The sequence below is a fragment of the Diplotaxodon limnothrissa genome, linkage group LG14, assembly GCF_057381915.1.
Source record: "Diplotaxodon limnothrissa isolate DT_005_m linkage group LG14, D_limnothrissa_male_GT1.1, whole genome shotgun sequence".
NCBI classification, from domain to species: Eukaryota; Metazoa; Chordata; class Actinopteri; order Cichliformes; family Cichlidae; genus Diplotaxodon; species Diplotaxodon limnothrissa.
This window is the reverse complement of record NC_140609.1, coordinates 29,037,531-29,054,054: the sequence shown is the minus strand read 5'-3', so window position 1 is coordinate 29,054,054 and position 16,524 is coordinate 29,037,531. Positions and strand designations below refer to the sequence as shown.

The 16,524-nt window shown below is 43.2% G+C and overlaps 1 protein-coding gene and 1 long non-coding RNA gene across 4 annotated transcripts in view; both read left to right on the top strand.

The window, feature by feature from the left end:
• Nucleotides 1-16,524, top strand: part of cadm1b (cell adhesion molecule 1b) — a 185,518-nt gene that overhangs the window by 60,941 nt on the left and 108,053 nt on the right. The gene's annotated exons all lie outside the window — the stretch shown is intronic.
• Nucleotides 4,164-8,193, top strand: LOC146619087 (uncharacterized). Its single transcript, XR_014906802.1, has 3 exons — nucleotides 4,164-5,895; nucleotides 5,980-6,060; nucleotides 6,549-8,193. It is a non-coding gene; the product is annotated as an uncharacterized LOC146619087 (long non-coding RNA).

The following is a 16,524-nucleotide window of genomic DNA, read 5'->3' as shown; positions in this document are numbered from 1 at the left end:
AACTCCCTAAACAGTTGATTGGTACCAGAAGTACAGCTCAAGTGACTGTGAGAGGTGAAGAAGTCAACTGTCTTCTTGACTCAGGCTCCCAAGTTACCACTGTTCCTGAGTCATTTTACCAGCAGCACCTTTCAGAGCAAAAGATCAAGCCACTACATGACCTCTTAGAAGTGGAAGGTGCTAATGGCCAGCTAGTGCCTTACTTTGGCTATATAGAAATGACCATAACTTTTCCAAAGGACTTTATAGGTGTTCCAGTAGATGTAAACACACTTGCTTTAATCGTCCCTGACACTTCACAATCCCTCATGCTCATAGGCACAAACACCCTAGATGTACTGTTCGACATCTACTCAGAGACTGACTTAGCCAATCGTCAACCCCTCCCACATGGCTACAAAGTAGTCTTCAAAATCATTGAGTTGAGACGGAAGCAGACAAGTGACACCCATCAGGGGGTAGTGAAGCTACTTGGCAAGATGCCTCAAGTCATTCCAGCTGGTTCAACTGTAGTGGTGGAGGGAGTCGCCCTTGGCAAGGGCCTTCAGGATGAAAAATCAGTTGTAATTGAGTACCCATCATCGTCCCCCTTGCCCGGTGGCCTGCTACTTAAAGCCGGTCTGGTGGACTTTCCCCAGCGGCGGCCCCACAAGTTGCCAGTTGTTATAAGCAACGAGTCTGACCACGACATTGTCATCCCTGCCAAGTGTACTATTGCAGAGGTTAGTGCTTATCAGACCATCCTATTAAAGGAACACAACAAGACCAAACAGTCAGAACTATCCCAGAGAACTCCAGAGACTCAGTCTTTCCAAGAGCCCACCATAACCTTCAATTTTGGTGACTCCCCAGTTCCATTGGAATGGAAACAGCGCATCACTCAGCAGCTCAGCGGCATGCCTGAGGTGTTTGCACAGCACGACCTGGATTTTGGCCGGACGGACCAGGTGCGACATCATATAAAACTTTCGGATGGCACGCCTTTCAAACTACGTGCCCGGCCAATCCACCCACGGGACATTGAGGCTGTCCGGAAGCACATTCAGGAACTCCTTGATGCAGGAGTTATTAGAGAGTCAGAGTCCCCATTTGCGTCACCCATAGTGGTAGTCCGGAAAAAGAACGGCCAAGTCCGGTTGTGCATCGATTATAGGCGTCTAAACCTTCAGACTATAAAAGATGCGTACAGCCTTCCGAAGCTAGAGGACACATTCTCAGCCCTCAATGGTTCACAGTGGTTCTCTGTTCTTGATCTAAAATCAGGGTACTACCAGATCGAGGTCGAAGAAGCAGACAAACCGAAGACGGCCTTTGTGTGCCCTCTCGGCTTCTGGGAGTTCAACAGAATGCCTCAGGGTGTAACGAACGCCCCCAGCACGTTCCAGCGGTTAATGGAGCGGTGCATGGGGGATATGCATTTGAAGGATGCATTGGTCTTTCTTGATGACGTGATAGTATTCTCCCGAACCCTTGAGGAACACGAAGAAAGACTCATGAAAGTGCTCACTCGTCTAAAAGAGTTTGGGTTAAAGCTGTCACCAGAGAAATGTGTCTTCTTCCAGACTTCAGTCCGTTATCTGGGACATGTGGTCTCCAGAAATGGAGTTCGGACTGACCCTGAGAAGATTTCGGCCCTTAAAACATGGCCTGTCCCACAGACCCTGCGAGAGTTAAAGTCGTTCCTTGGTTTTGCTGGGTATTATAGAAGGTTCGTTAAGGGGTATTCCAGCATTGTGAAACCTCTCCACAACTTAACTTCAGGGTACCCACCTAGCCACAAGAAATCAAAAGTAAACGCAAGACAAAGTGCACATCAGTACCATGACCCAAAAGACCCTTTCGGAGGTCGCTGGACGCCAGCTTGCCAGGAAGCCTTCGAGTCAGTCATCCAAAGTCTCACCACTGCCCCTGTACTTGCCTTCGCTGACCCCCAGAAACCCTATATACTGCACACCGACGCCAGTACCACCGGGCTTGGTGCTGTATTGTATCAGGAGCAAGAGGGACAACTTAGAGTCATAGGCTATGCAAGTAGAGGGCTGTCACGGAGCGAAAATCGCTATCCAGCGCACAAGTTGGAGTTTCTGGCGCTCAAGTGGTCAGTTACAGAAAAGTTCAGCGACTATCTCTACGGCAACCACTTCACTGTTGTAACGGATAGTAATCCGCTGACTTACATTCTGACTTCAGCAAAACTTGACGCAACTAGCTATAGGTGGCTAGCAGCACTGTCCACATTCTCTTTCAAACTCCTCTATCGTCCAGGGAAGCAGAATGGAGATGCGGATGGATTATCACGCAGACCACACGGAGGGCTAGCGGACGACCTGAAATCACAAAAAGAGATTGAACGCATACAACAGTTCACTCAAGATCACCTTTGTGATCCAGACAACATCAATGCTGTAAATCAGTCTGTGGTGAAAGCAATCTGTGAGAGGCAGTTCACCTACAGCGTCAGTCCTGACAATGAAAGAGAGGCAGATGCAGATTGTGTTGCCTTGGTGGAGGTGCTTGCTGTGTCTCCTAGTGCTGTACCTGATAGCTATGGGCAAGAGGAACAGTTTGGAGGTCTGCCAACCATTCCCCATCTAACTGAGGCAGAGCTGGCAGACGAGCAAAGAGCCGATCAGTGTATAAAGCATGTTATTTCTCAGATCGAATATGGGGACACACCACCTCCAACCGTGCGCACACAGTTCCCTGAGCTTCCACTGCTCCTCCGAGAGCTTAACCGTCTTGAGCTCCGCAACAATGTCTTGTACCGGCGACGCCAAGAGGGGTCCCAGAAAACCTACCAGCTTGTACTTCCAGCTGAGCTTCGCAACACAGTTCTCACCAGCCTGCATGACCATATGGGTCACATGGGAGTCGACCGTACACTGGACCTTGTAAGGTCAAGATTTTATTGGCCAAGGATGGCTTTGGACGTGGAAAGGAAAGTGAAGACGTGTGGCAGGTGCGTGCGGAGGAAGGCACGGCCTGAAAGAGCGGCCCCCTTGGTCAACATTAATACGACACGACCTCTTGAACTCTTGTGCATGGACTTCTTGTCCCTGGAAGCTGACAGGAGTGGAACCAAAGATATATTGGTGATCACGGACCACTTCACTAAATTTGCAGTTGCTATCCCAACACCTAATCAAAAGGCCCGCACAGTGGCAAGGTGTCTGTGGGAGAACTTTATGGTACACTATGGCATCCCAGAAAAATTGCATAGTGACCAGGGTCCAGATTTCGAGTCCCGCACAATCAAGGAGCTCTGTCAGGTGGCTGGTATCCACAAGGTGAGGACAACCCCATACCATCCTAGGGGCAATCCTGTGGAACGATTTAATCGTACCTTGCTTGATATGCTGGGAACTCTCCGTGATCAAGATAAGTCCTGTTGGCGTGACCATGTAAGACCCCTGGTCCACGCTTATAACTGCACCAGGAATGAAGTGACTGGTTTCACCCCGTACGAACTGATGTTCGGACGCCAACCTCGGTTGCCAGTTGACCTTGCATTCAACCTGCCAGTGCAAGAGGAACAACACTCATCTCACTCTGAATATGTGCAAAAACTCAAGTCACGTCTCAAAGAAAGCTACAAGTTAGCTATGGACAAGGCTGCAAAGATGGCTCACAAGAACAAAATGAGGTTTGACAGACATGTAACTGCATCAGACTTGGAAGCTGGAGATCGGGTATTGGTCAGGAATGTCCGTATCCGGGGCAAACATAAGATTTCAGACAAGTGGGAACACACTGTGCATGTAGTGGTGAGAAGGGCAGGCAACCTCCCAGTATATACAGTTAAGCCTGAAAACAAAGATGGTCCCCTAAGAACACTACACCGGGATCTGTTGCTACCATGTGGCTACCTACCTGTGGAGGAAAGCAGTGAGCATGTACAGAAGCCAGTGTCACGCAGGCCAAGAACCCGTGCAAATCCAGCGCTAGAGGAAGAGAACTCCTCAGACGAAGAAGATGATTTGCTCATTCCTGTTTGGTTGAGTTCCCCTGTCCACACAGTGAGTGAGAGTCCTGTAAATGTTCCTGATATTGACAACTAGGGCTGGGCGATATGACCCAAAATTCATATCTCGATATTTTTTAGCTGGATGGCGATATAAGATATATATCTAGATTTTTTTTTTTTTTTTAAGCCATAAGTTAAGAACAAAAAGAGAGTTCTTAGTCACACTGTGTCCCAGATGTCACACGGGCACTTTTATTTACATACAGCGTAGATATTACTCAAAAATAAATTATCAGCATATATTAAATAATCATGGTCCATAAATAAAAGAAAACAATGTTGTTTTTGTGCATAACAAAAAGCTCACAATTGTGCAGTCAAAATGTAAACTAATAGACGCTGAGCATAATAACAAAGAGACAGATTTCACAGCTGCACCACGTCTCTGAACAGGTGCCGTTTGTGGTCCTTATACACACACAGTACGTATCACTCCGCGAGGCTCCTCCTCTGTAGCCGTAATTCTCCGACAATCCATCAAGCGGTGCAGCTCCGTAGCTTAGCAAAGTCATATTAAAACATTTTTTGACAGATTGCTGAGCGCTGTGTACCACATAAAATCGGTTCGCGGTCAGTAAGCACAACCAGAATTCATACATAAGGCGCACTGTCGATTTTTGAGAAAAGGAAAGGATTTTAGGCCGTGCAGCCCCTCTGGGCTGCATGTCGTTAGCGCGGTTAGCTCGCTAACACGTTGACGCCATCCAGCCCCACGCACGGTAACTCGCTAACGGAGATTTTCCGCTTTCATCTTGTCATTGCCTGCAGGTGAAGCTATGGGGGAGTTGTGTTCAGTGCAGGAGAGGCGAGGCCGAGTAACGTTGCGTAGAGACAAAAGTGGACGAAAGAGAGGCAAACCTGCGGCTCCACAAGTATAATTATAACGTAACATAGACTATATCGATATAAACGATATTGTCACATCTTATATCTCGTATGAAAATATATCGATATTTTTAAAAAACTCGATATATCGCCCAGCCCTATTGACAACCCACCTGTTTTTGACAGCCAATCTGATTTTGGCAACATACCTGATATGCCTAACAGTACTACAGATGATACTGAGTACTTATCTACCAATGGAGTCACACCGACCGAACAAGTGGATGAAATAACCTTAACTGAAACTGACTCACCTGTTGATGACCCAGACGTCCAAGAAAGGCAACTTCCATTTCAGGAGGCTGGCACCAGAGGTGCGAATTCTGAGGAGAGAGTGGAGGAGATAGTCCCAGTGGATACAAGGGAAAACATGGATACAAATGATTCTGTAAGGAGATCTGAGAGAAACCGTCGTCCGCCACGACGGCTTGACTATACGGAGCTAGGCAATCCTCTGATCACTGCAGCAAAATCATTCTTGCAAGGACTGTCTTCAGCTTGGGCCGATGTCATCAGTGATGGTGAAGAGCCTGCTTCGCCCTCTTCCTTGACCCGTCAAATAATCATCATTTAACTGTCTACCATGCACAGGGACGTGCATGAGTTCAGGAGGGGAGGGTGTAGCCCAGATGGAAAAATATCATACTTATTCTCTTTATATTAACTGTCCACATCAACAAGCGTCGTATTTCCTATGACCATTGAATGCACCTCTCAGTTCACCCCACGTGAGGGCACCTAGCTCAGCAACCAATCAGAGCCTACCCAGGCCGCATTGACCCTGTCAGCCAGGAAGTGAGGTGGAGGTGCATGGTGTCCCGGGTTTTTCTTATCTCAGCAAGAGGAGTGGAGGCATCTGCTACTCAAACCGAGAAATCCACGGACAAAAGAGAGGAAAACTCAGGATTGAGAGGAAGGAAAGCCAGCCTACTTACCTGCTGGAAGTCCGGAGTCGAGTGGCTGGATGAAGGAGAGAGGCAACGTCGGTAAGACGAGTGTTGTTCTGATGAAAAAAAACTTGTAGAGACTTACCGTCGCGATCATGCTAATGCTAGCTCGGTGTCTCACAGGCTAACCACTCACCTTTCATCCGGAGAGCTGCTGCAATTCCAACGCCAGTGTGTGTTGGGCTTTTGTGAAACAGAGCAACGGTGAGCAACATGTTCTTAGCTGCTCTAAAGCTAAATTTTGTCAGTTCACTGTGAGTTTAAAGTAATCTAGAGGGTAATTTTTAGTGCATTTCTCTCTCACGAATAGGCCTATAGCGTGGAGAAATTAAGCACACTGCTTTAATGCCTCTGAACTGAACTCATATGTATATTTTGTTGCTTATTTGCACATAGTTCTGAATTTGTTATGGTGTATTGTATTTTGAGTGTCAATGGTTACTTACCATAAGTATTGTTTAATTAATGTTTACATGAATAGAGAAATATTTGAGCAACTTAGATGTTTAGTTCTCATATTTGATATGCTTGAAAATTGAATGTTGTACAACAGAACTGTGAGATTTGATAAGATTTAAGATGTTGATGCAATGAATATGAGGTGATGCAATATTTTGATTTTGTATTTTAACCTTAAACAATGCATCTGAAACAGACTGATTAGAATGTACATTTTATGACCTGGATTATAGGTCAGGTTTTTTGGAGAGGACGGAAAAGTCCAAGGACCAGGACGATATTCTGGTTGTGATAGATGGCGAGCCAACCACTTTGAGGACGATCTACCCCAAAGAAGATACACACCACACACTCATACATTCCAGTTACATTCACAAGGACCTTTGAAGTTGGCTATCGCCAGCTTAACTCTAAATTCTTAAAGGGCCCCAACGAGTACTTTTATTTTGTTGAGTGTGCACACTATTTATTTTATTTTATACTTTATCTGTACAAATTGGACAAATACCTGTTATACTTTGTAACAATACAAGAGTGGCTACTCAAAAGTTAACATTGTGTCCAGGTCATTATTGCTGCTCAATACTTTGGCTCCATACGAATTTGGTGTCTTCTGATTCTGGCCAGGGTCTTATTACGAGCCCAAGTAATTATTGTGCTGTAATTCACCTTTATACCTTAAAGTTGGTTACAAAGTGCTTGCTGTTTTATGGCGGTTCTCTAGTGCACCAACTCTTTGGGGTAGGAGATACTGTTGAGTGGATCTAGCAGATCTGGGCAATGCCACTGGTGGGTAACAGGCCAAGATGTGTCAGGGGACCAGACTGTTATTATCTGCGATGAAAATCCATGCTATCTTGACGGCTACAATTAGTGTCAGCTGGGGTATTGAGTCTTTAAAAAGGACTCCTGGCCTTTTGGCTCCCAGCCTGTCTGGCTATAGATGTCTCTAATGAGTCATTAGCCGCATGGCCTCTCCTCTCATGAGTCCACCCCATAATGGCACACCTTTCATCTATTTTACAGAGAGGCTGTCGTTGGTCATTAGTACAGCTCTGAAGTCCTATTACTTTTACGTCAATGATGAATGAATAAAATGCGGTTGCCAAGAACAATATCTCTTCGTATCCTGTGGTCAGCCATGACTCTGTTTTAATTCAATTTCTCCTCTACCATTAAGTGTAATTGATAATTGATGTGGTCTAACTTCATTGTCAGAAGATGCTGAATTTTTCAGACTAAACCACGGGGCACGTTGTCATTGCCGCGTGTTTACCGGAGGTGCATTTTGCTGTCTTCAGCAGAGGCAGTTTGCTGTCACGGATGATGACTTGACACTGATGCGATCCGCAGGGAGCTGCAGCTCTCGGGAACAAACCTCCTAAAATAATGAAGCTGCTTTAGTCGTTTAAAATGCTGCACGGTGCCATCTTGCCCGTGCCACTCGGTACCGACACCGTGCCCTCGCGTCTCTCTGAAATTGTGCCGCTTCGGATTGTTGTTTTCTTTTCATGTGTTTGTTTTTGACACAGGAGCAAATTGTTAGTGTGCGCAGCCGATTGACAACCACGGGCAAGCACAGTCTCTTCGGTCCAAAACGTAGGGCAGTATCGATGGCTTCAGAGGCTTGTTTTGCATAACACCGCCCGGGGAAATATCCGCTTTTCTTTTAACTTCAGTTGAACGCAGCTCCCTATCAGAGTGCCAGTTTAGCCAGGCTGCAGGTCTGCTGCTGTGCGTGGTTTAACTCGCACGATGGCACATCGTGTTGATGGAATAGTAAATTTGTAACTTTGAAAGCAGCAGAAACATAACACAGCTAGAGGTGTCACCCAGAGTGATTAAGTAATTACTTTGGGCTTGAGGTTAATTATTTAATCAGTGGATTTATTGTTAATCAATGGTCTTAGCTGACAAACTCTTGCTCTTTAATTGAATAGTCATTCTGTGTTTCGCATAAATTATCCAGAGATGAAACTATTCGCGCGTCTGTGACACCACTGCAGTTTTCACATTCATCGCTGGGTGCCAATAAAAAACAGACGGTTTTATTATTTCTATTGATAGACAAATGAAAATCTCTCTAAAGAAGTCAAGGGACTCCTCATTTATGATGATTTAAAGATTCTGGTGAAGCCTTTTAAAAGAGAGATGTTTCTGAATACGTGAACTTTTGGGTATGGATGAATTGGAAATAATAAAATCTACTTTAATAAAATATAGCAATTTTATTCATAGATAAAATATCATCTAAAAATACAAGTTCGTTTCAACCAGGAGACGAAAAACAGAGACCCATTTTTTATCACAATGTTTTAAATTTGCATATTTTTTTTACTTCCTCATTTTTACTTCTTCATAATAACCAAGAATATTATTAATTAATTAGAAGTCTATTGATAATAAGGTCAGATCTGAGATGGCAGGAGGTCTGGCCTTTTTGCATTATCTTATCCCCCAATTCTGTGAACTGTCTTGTCATTAACAGCGCTTATTGTAAGAGTTGGCAATGGCTGGATGACCTCTTTCTATCTGCATTTGTGTAACTTTGTAAAAGTTCCGACCTTGCTCAGCAGATCAGGTCCCTCTTGCTAATTCATGGCTCAGAGCTCTTTGTAAAACTGGAAACGATCTTTAAACCTAACACTTTTCAAGGCTGGAAAATTAGAGTGTGTCCTTCTTGGTTGGAGCATCAAGGCTTCAGAACAACAGTGAAAGAGCGGCTCTGTGAAGCACAGAGCGTAGTAAAGCTACAGTTGTAAGTGCTACGATGAACTAAATGTTATCTCTGTGCTGATAACTTACTTACCCCGAGGCTTTACTGCAGAAATCACTGAACAGATATCTCATTATTTAAGAGCAAATAAAATGCGAAAAGCTGCTTTACTCTGGAGATTGTGTTTTTTCAGAGCTCACAGAAAGCTGCGTGTTATTCTATTGAATGGGCAGTTGCCATATCCCACCAAGGGAGACACACTCAGGTGGACAACCTTGAACTCCTCCTACCCATTGACCCACCCGTGCATTTTGACTGATTATCAGTAGCAGTCTAGACAGTGTGCTTTGCCCTTGTGTCTCCCAGGCTTTGTATGGACTATACTTTCAGTGTGAGTCGATCTTTGTCCTGCTCCATTGGCTGTCACAGCTCAGTCAATTTTTTTTTAAAAAGAGAGAAAGAAAGCCATCTCTGAAGCACCTGGGGTTCATAGTCCAATGGACTGAAGGGTGGAGGTTGTTTTTAATGATGAGCCCAGATCAGCCACGAGGGCACCAGGCTAACTTGCCTCTGCTGTCAGTCATAGTTCAAAGCTAACAGCAATATTTTGCTCTCATTGCCTTTCTTTTGTTACTTTGTGGCTTAAACTGTTGTTCCTTTCCTCCTCGAGAGAGTATTGTAACCCATACCATTTAGCATCGCTTATTGTATTTACCTCCACATGCAATAAGGAGATGTTGTACTTTCTAGTCCTCAACGTTTGTTATGATTTTCTGTTTTCAGCTGTTTTGCAGATTCAGATTAATAATAAATAAAGTATGCTTTCAGACTGCAACATGCAATTATCAATAAATCTACACATTGTCTTCCTGATGCATCATTTTGACTTTTTATCTGAAATCACTAACATTTTAAAAGCTTTGAATGAGACTTTTTATTTGAATCCATCTCTCCTCCAATAGATGTGCTACTGTTAAAGGCTCACTATCACACTTAATCTTGCGCGGTCCATGAATACATCTCTGGTGTGACGTTGGTAATTTGCCAGATTATCTGCCAACACTTTTTTTGTCTATTGGACTTTGGAAGTTTTTGATAAGAGAGCCGAGTATGAATCCCGTGTTTTAGCAATGTTAATGTTTGCTCTTTTCGCATTTGTTTCATTGTAAAAGGTTAAAAATAAATAAAACCTGAAGAAAAACAAGTCTTGTTTTGTAAAACCAGAAGGCCAAAACCCAAAATGCTCAATGTTCTATAAAACCTTTAAAAAACAACTGCATTACAACTTGTTATTGCTAATTTCTTAGAAAGCTTAATAGTGCTTATGAATTCTGTTAGGGCTTTAATGTGAAATGTTACCCCTCATTTCAACATCTCTTGTAATGTAGGACTTAAGTGAAGCAAATCCTGGTTCATTTTGTCGTCTCTTAATCTTAGCACCCAATTGTAATTCTCTGTTTTCCGCTACTACATTACATCAGTAGTAGGTACTTGATTGATTGGGATTCAATTCACTCGAGTCTTTCACACACTGCATGCATCTCCATTTATTTTCCCTCAGAAGTTGTGCAGCTTCCGTCCTCAGATTGTTCATTTGCCTTGTTTGTGTGCCTACTTGGCTTGGCGGAGGGGTTGTGAGATCCCTGGAATTAAAAGGGTACAAATAAGCAGAGAAATGGATAAGAGAGTGTGAAGAATCAAGCTGTGTGATGTAAAATCCGGCGTTGGAAGACATCCTTGTCTTTTGATCGAGCCGAGTGGAAAAACACTTCACACAGGCCCGTGGACTGAATACAGGGCTCAATCCCTCCCGGGCTACAGCACGAAATCCCCCAAACTTGCTTTTTCCCCCCTCCTTTGCTTTTCTCCTCTTGAGCTTTGCTCTGTGAATATTCAAAAATCAAAGCCAGAAGACCTAGATTTTAGATTCTCAGCTTGATGAAGGTTTTCAGTGTTTTGATGAAGTACTCGTTCCTCGAAAAACACAGATGTGTATTGACCTTTGTTGCTGCCTGAATTTAGACACATAAACTGCTGAGCACCAGAATATATGGGATAATCTCCCCTCTCTCCATTTCAATTGGAGGTACAACTCCGTGGCAGTGCACTGTGCAGAGAAGAGATTGGCTAATCTGTGAAAGCGAGTCTAGTGCTCACTAGAATATTATGCTCACTGATTTAATGTCCTCTCTGTCTTTTTCTCCTAGGTAAGCACTTTTCTGCTGCTGTATCGGGCATGGGGGTCGGGTCGCTAGTAGCGGTGGCTGCCTACAAGGGCTGGGATGACTGATTGAGGTGATGTACTGCAGTGTGTCCATTGACAACAGAATAGCTAGTAGCACTGATTTCTCAACACATTGACAAGTGAGGACTTGCTCGTGCTGGAAATGGAAGCCATGACAGCAACTAAGACACCTAGAGACGTCTATCCTGTAAGGTTTCTGAAAAGCAATCACAGTTGCCTAAAACCTGGTCTTATTTTTGCTAAATGCCATTGCTGAGATGTGGAAATTCAGCATTAAAAGAGCCCCACCAGGAGAATGCACATGAGCCATCAGCTAATCAGACAGGTTTTAAACAAAGCCCCAGGACAGAACTGATTTAGAAGAGAAAATGGAAGATGAGAAAGTTATTACCCAAACTGTAGCATCCATCATAATTCAGTTTCAATTTCTTCTCATTATGCAGATAGATCAAACCTAGAGTTCAAGACCAGGTCCAAATAAATAACAGAGAAATACTGACAAAGTTCAAAACTGTGCACGTTGGAGGGGAAACAGTTGGCCCTATAATACGCAACCACGGTCTGAAATGCAGACTAAATGTTTTTAGCTAACAAGTGTTAGTTTTTTACCCTTTATCTAGTCAGCTGTCAGATCTACAGCTGAAGGTGAACCACTTGGAAACATAACTCCCACATTTCTCCGGTCGCACCAGATGGCCGCACCTCCCTGAGCCTGGTTCTTCTGGAGGGTTCTTCCTGTTAAAAGGGAGTTTTTCCTTCCCACCGTCATCAGGTGCTAGCTCAAAGGGCACCGTTTGATTGTTGGGGGGGGGGGGGTTGTTGATGCTATATAAATAAAAATGAACCACTGATTTCTGAATCATCCCTAATTTCCTTCGGGATTAATAAAGTATTCTGATTCTGATTCTGATTTCCCTGTCAGAATCCTTACAGAGTCTAATGCTAATAATGCTAATATTTGTTGTATCTGTGAGAGTGCTCGCTACATATATAGGTGTAGCTGTCAGCATCCCAAGTGTCACATTTTTTTATACTGATGATTCATATCTTATTGCTGGTGTCCTGATGAAGGGCTCAGTTTGTTTTATTTTTTGCTTAAAATGCTCTTTTACCCTGTTGGTCCTACATCCAGCCACATTGTAGCTTCATGACAGGTTTCAGTTTTTTGCTAGCAGGCGTAAATAAAGAAGCTTGCTTTCCCAGATTGAGCGGGACTAAAATGTGCTATACTGCGATTGAAACACACACATATATAACATAGTTATCCACTTGTTATCCGATCTATATTTTGGATAACCTAAAATGTCGTCTATAATCAATATGTTTGTATTTACAATAAGCCAACTGACTTCACTGTAAAATTCTTCACTTGTAGTTATGATCCCACAGGGAAATAGAACATCTCTGCAGTTCCTCTTATGGCTCTACAGAGCATTTTAGAGTCTCTAAGCTCATTGTTTTGGTTTTATAGCTGCAGTTTTAGTGTTTTGGCTCATAGCCGTCGTTTTCTGCAGCAGCAGGGAGCCGTTTTCACTTTATAGCTCTGATGAATGCACTTTACATTACGTTCTCAGCACCAGATGACAGAGAGACAACGTTAGCAACTTGCTAGTGGACGAAGTAGACCATTTAGCTCCTAAACAGTTGGAGGTTTCTTTCTGAAGTTAGGGGGACATGAAAAGAGAGCGTGCATATTGGACTTATTTATTGGATTTATGATGTGGGCACAAACGCGACTCCCAGTGAATGCACATCAGTGATGTTTCCCTGATGTGATATATGCAGTCGTTTTCTAACCCTTTTTATCATGTCAGCTTAAAATATCTTAATATTTTTGCAGATTAATTTTGTGGTTCATACTTTTCATACTTTAATGTCCCCTGTACATAAATCTGATCACCTGACTGCTCGTACCTCATCCTTTTTCTCTTACTTTTGTCATGGCCCATACTGACTGACCATAGAATACAAATACGAAAAAAAGAGATTGTTTTAAGAACAGGCAAATATCAATCAGCACTTAAATGCCTGTCCTGATCGCAGAGTTTAAACAGCAGTTAATATTCAAGTAACCCTGCAGTATTGACACTGAGATGGAACTACTTCCACATCAGTGAAGCAGTCAAGTTGTGGTGTGGTCTGCTGTGCCTCCATTATGCATGAGCACTGACCACCCTTCACCAGCTGTCACCGAGCTGACCACTGAATCCCATCTGGACCCTGGGGGACATCACCATCGTCCATCAGGGAGGCTGTAAGATGAGCCCGCTGACACGGAAACTCCCACCTCAGATCCCACTTACCGCAGCCCTGCCTCTCCCCTCAGTCAATACCCCCCTCCCTCTGAGGCTGGCTTTCTTTCGTTTCTAGGTTCAAAGGTTGGACCGCTGCTCTGATCTAATAGCTCGAAAGACATTTTTCTCTCTCCGCGCGCAGGTTGTTTCTGGCTTAAGTCAGCGCGAGGATGAAATTTTTAACACATCCTGGGTATTTAATGCTTTGTCATGTATTTCATTATGGAAACAGTTTGGAAACATTATGAAGCTGTGGTGCTGAAATGTGGCAGCTTGCACTTGCATGTTGCTAGTGTTGAAGTTATCTTAATATGGAGGTGCTAAATTGTTCAGAGCCCTGTAAACTCATTTTTAAATCAGTTCTGTCAGGGGCAGCAGGAGAGCAAAGCAAACACACTAGAATGGGTGTTGTGTGCTTGCTCCGAAGGACTCTCACTGATATACTCAGATCAGACTAAAATACTGTAGCAGGTTCTTCTCAATAACCACAGATAGGGAGTGATTTTACATCACACGATCCCTCTACTATACACATCCATGCAGGAAAATGCTTTACAGCTCGCCCAGTTTCAGTCTGTTAAACTTTTCTTACTTTGGCACCTACTATATGAAGGGGGGAGGCAAATGCACTCCAGGTGCACTATTTCCCCAACTGATGCTGCACCCTCTCCCTCCTATAACCAAGCCACAAGCCATACCCTGCTGTCACACATGCCCCCATTTATATCTGGTTATATATCTGGTAGTGCAGACCATGTAAAACCTAAGTAGAAATTAAGTTTTGTTATAAGTCATGGTATGTCATTTTAGGTGAAAAAATGCAGACTAATTGACTTATGTGCTCTCCGACATCCGAATAAATAAATAAATAATACTACTAAAAGACATTAGCAATGCCAGAAAATGATTTAAAAAATGGATTTCTAATGAATTTTCATCATTATATTTTATGGTGAAGTGTAGCATTAATGGGACAGGTAAGAAATGTTATTTTTCAGATTTCCAGAAAGTAAAAAAATGTGTTTTACAGATATTTTTCAGGCTTATTTTTACATATACTGTCGTGACAACTACTAGGGTGAATAGTTTTTTTAGAGCTGTTCTGAAAAGCACCATGTGATGTTGTGTAAATATGTGGACAAGGCCACACTTCTCACACACTTTCCCGGCAGTTCAAACTGCTTTTTCTGAGACAGTTGGCCAGCATAACCTGAAGTGGGCGTGAATGTTGGCTGTGAAAAGTAAAAGTAATAGAAAGAAAAATGAAAAGTAATAGAAGCCTTCGTTTGTACAGCACAGGAAAGGATTGGGAAAATTCTTTCCAAAGCTATTTGACCTGAGCTCTGACAGATTTGTAGAGGTCTCTTTGGCAACCTAACTGTAAAATGATCATGTGTCATGATACTCAAGCTTTTTGATTTACGTTCAGGATTTTGCTGTCATTTTGAATATTAAGTCTCTTTTCTCTCTAAATTTTATTCAGTACATTTTTTCAGTGGTTAGCACTGTGGCCTCATGACAAGAACGTTCCTGGTTCAAACCCCAGCTGGGGCCCTTCTGCGTGTTGTCCTTGGGCCTGCGTGCATGGGTTTCCTCTGATTACTCTGTTTCCTACCACAAAATATTCGTGTTAGATTAATAGGTGATTCTAAATTTGCCATGCGTGTGAGATAGATTACAGTCCTGTGGGGGGAAGAAAAAGTTTCCACGTGATTCCCTGCAGTCCTAAACAAAACCAAAGTACACTAATGCTGTTTCATTGAGGTTAAGACGGTAAGTAGCAGCCAGGTGCTGCTAATCAATTAACTGAGCAGACATTTAGGTAGTTTGCTGGTCTGGTCTGGAGCATTCAGGTAAGATTTAACACAATGAAAAGGAGGAAAGACAACAGCAATGATCCTAGAGAAACAGTGAGTGCTGAATGAAGCTCGTATGTTATAAAAGAGAGGGCCAAGTTGAGAACTCTGAGGATCACCATGCGTGATATAGAAGCACGCCTTCTTACACAAACAACTGCCCCTTCTGAGTAAGAAGAACCTGGGCTAACACCTGTGACCTACTTTGATCAGCACAATATGATCAAATGTGGGACTACTGGATTTAAAGCACATCTGCAGCTATTCAAGCTAGGAGATTTTTGTGGAGTCTTTCCTATGGACAAATCCGGTTTATCCAGTCATCGCTAAAAGAGCCGAGCACCCCTCTGTTCTGTCTGTATTGATGATGTCATGGCTCTGATAATCACCACCTGTGTTCGCAAGTACAGTATTGTCTATTCAGCATGTCTAAAAGTGGCCTTTTGCGGCAGATGGTGCTAGAGGCAGGAGACCAACCCTTCTCTCACCTCAATCTGGATAACAGGGCTCATCACTCCCAGCCTGGATGGGATGGGAAAGAGTTTGCTCAAGGCAAGACAAGAGGCAGCAACCTCGAGAGCCTAGCGGTGGTGAATTTATGCTTTATGTAAAACTGAAAAGATTATGTCTTTACGTAACCGTAGCTGTGGGTTCATAGCGGTTGTTATTTGTAAGAATTCACCTCCCATGATTTTGTTAGGGTGCCATATGAGGCAGCGTACTCTAAAGCCCTCAGGAAGTCTATAGATTACTGTTAATAAGCACACATCATGCTGCAAATACACATTACACACAGCCTGTCATCGCTCAATCGTCTTAGAAATAATCCTTATCTGAGCCTTTGTGTTCTAACATCTGATTAAAGAAAATTGAAGGGACTCCTTTATCTCTCCTGCTCTGCAGCTGTGCAGCTAATTGGAAATGTAACTAGCGCCTCCAAAACATATCTCAATTACATTTTGTACATTGAGCATCATAGAAGTGTTTCGTTCAGAATAAATGCATGTGTGTCTGTGCTTTTGTACAGTATGTGTACAAGTGTTTTCAATAGATAAGAAATTGTAAAAGAACAGATTAATTGTAGTCATTGTGCGATGA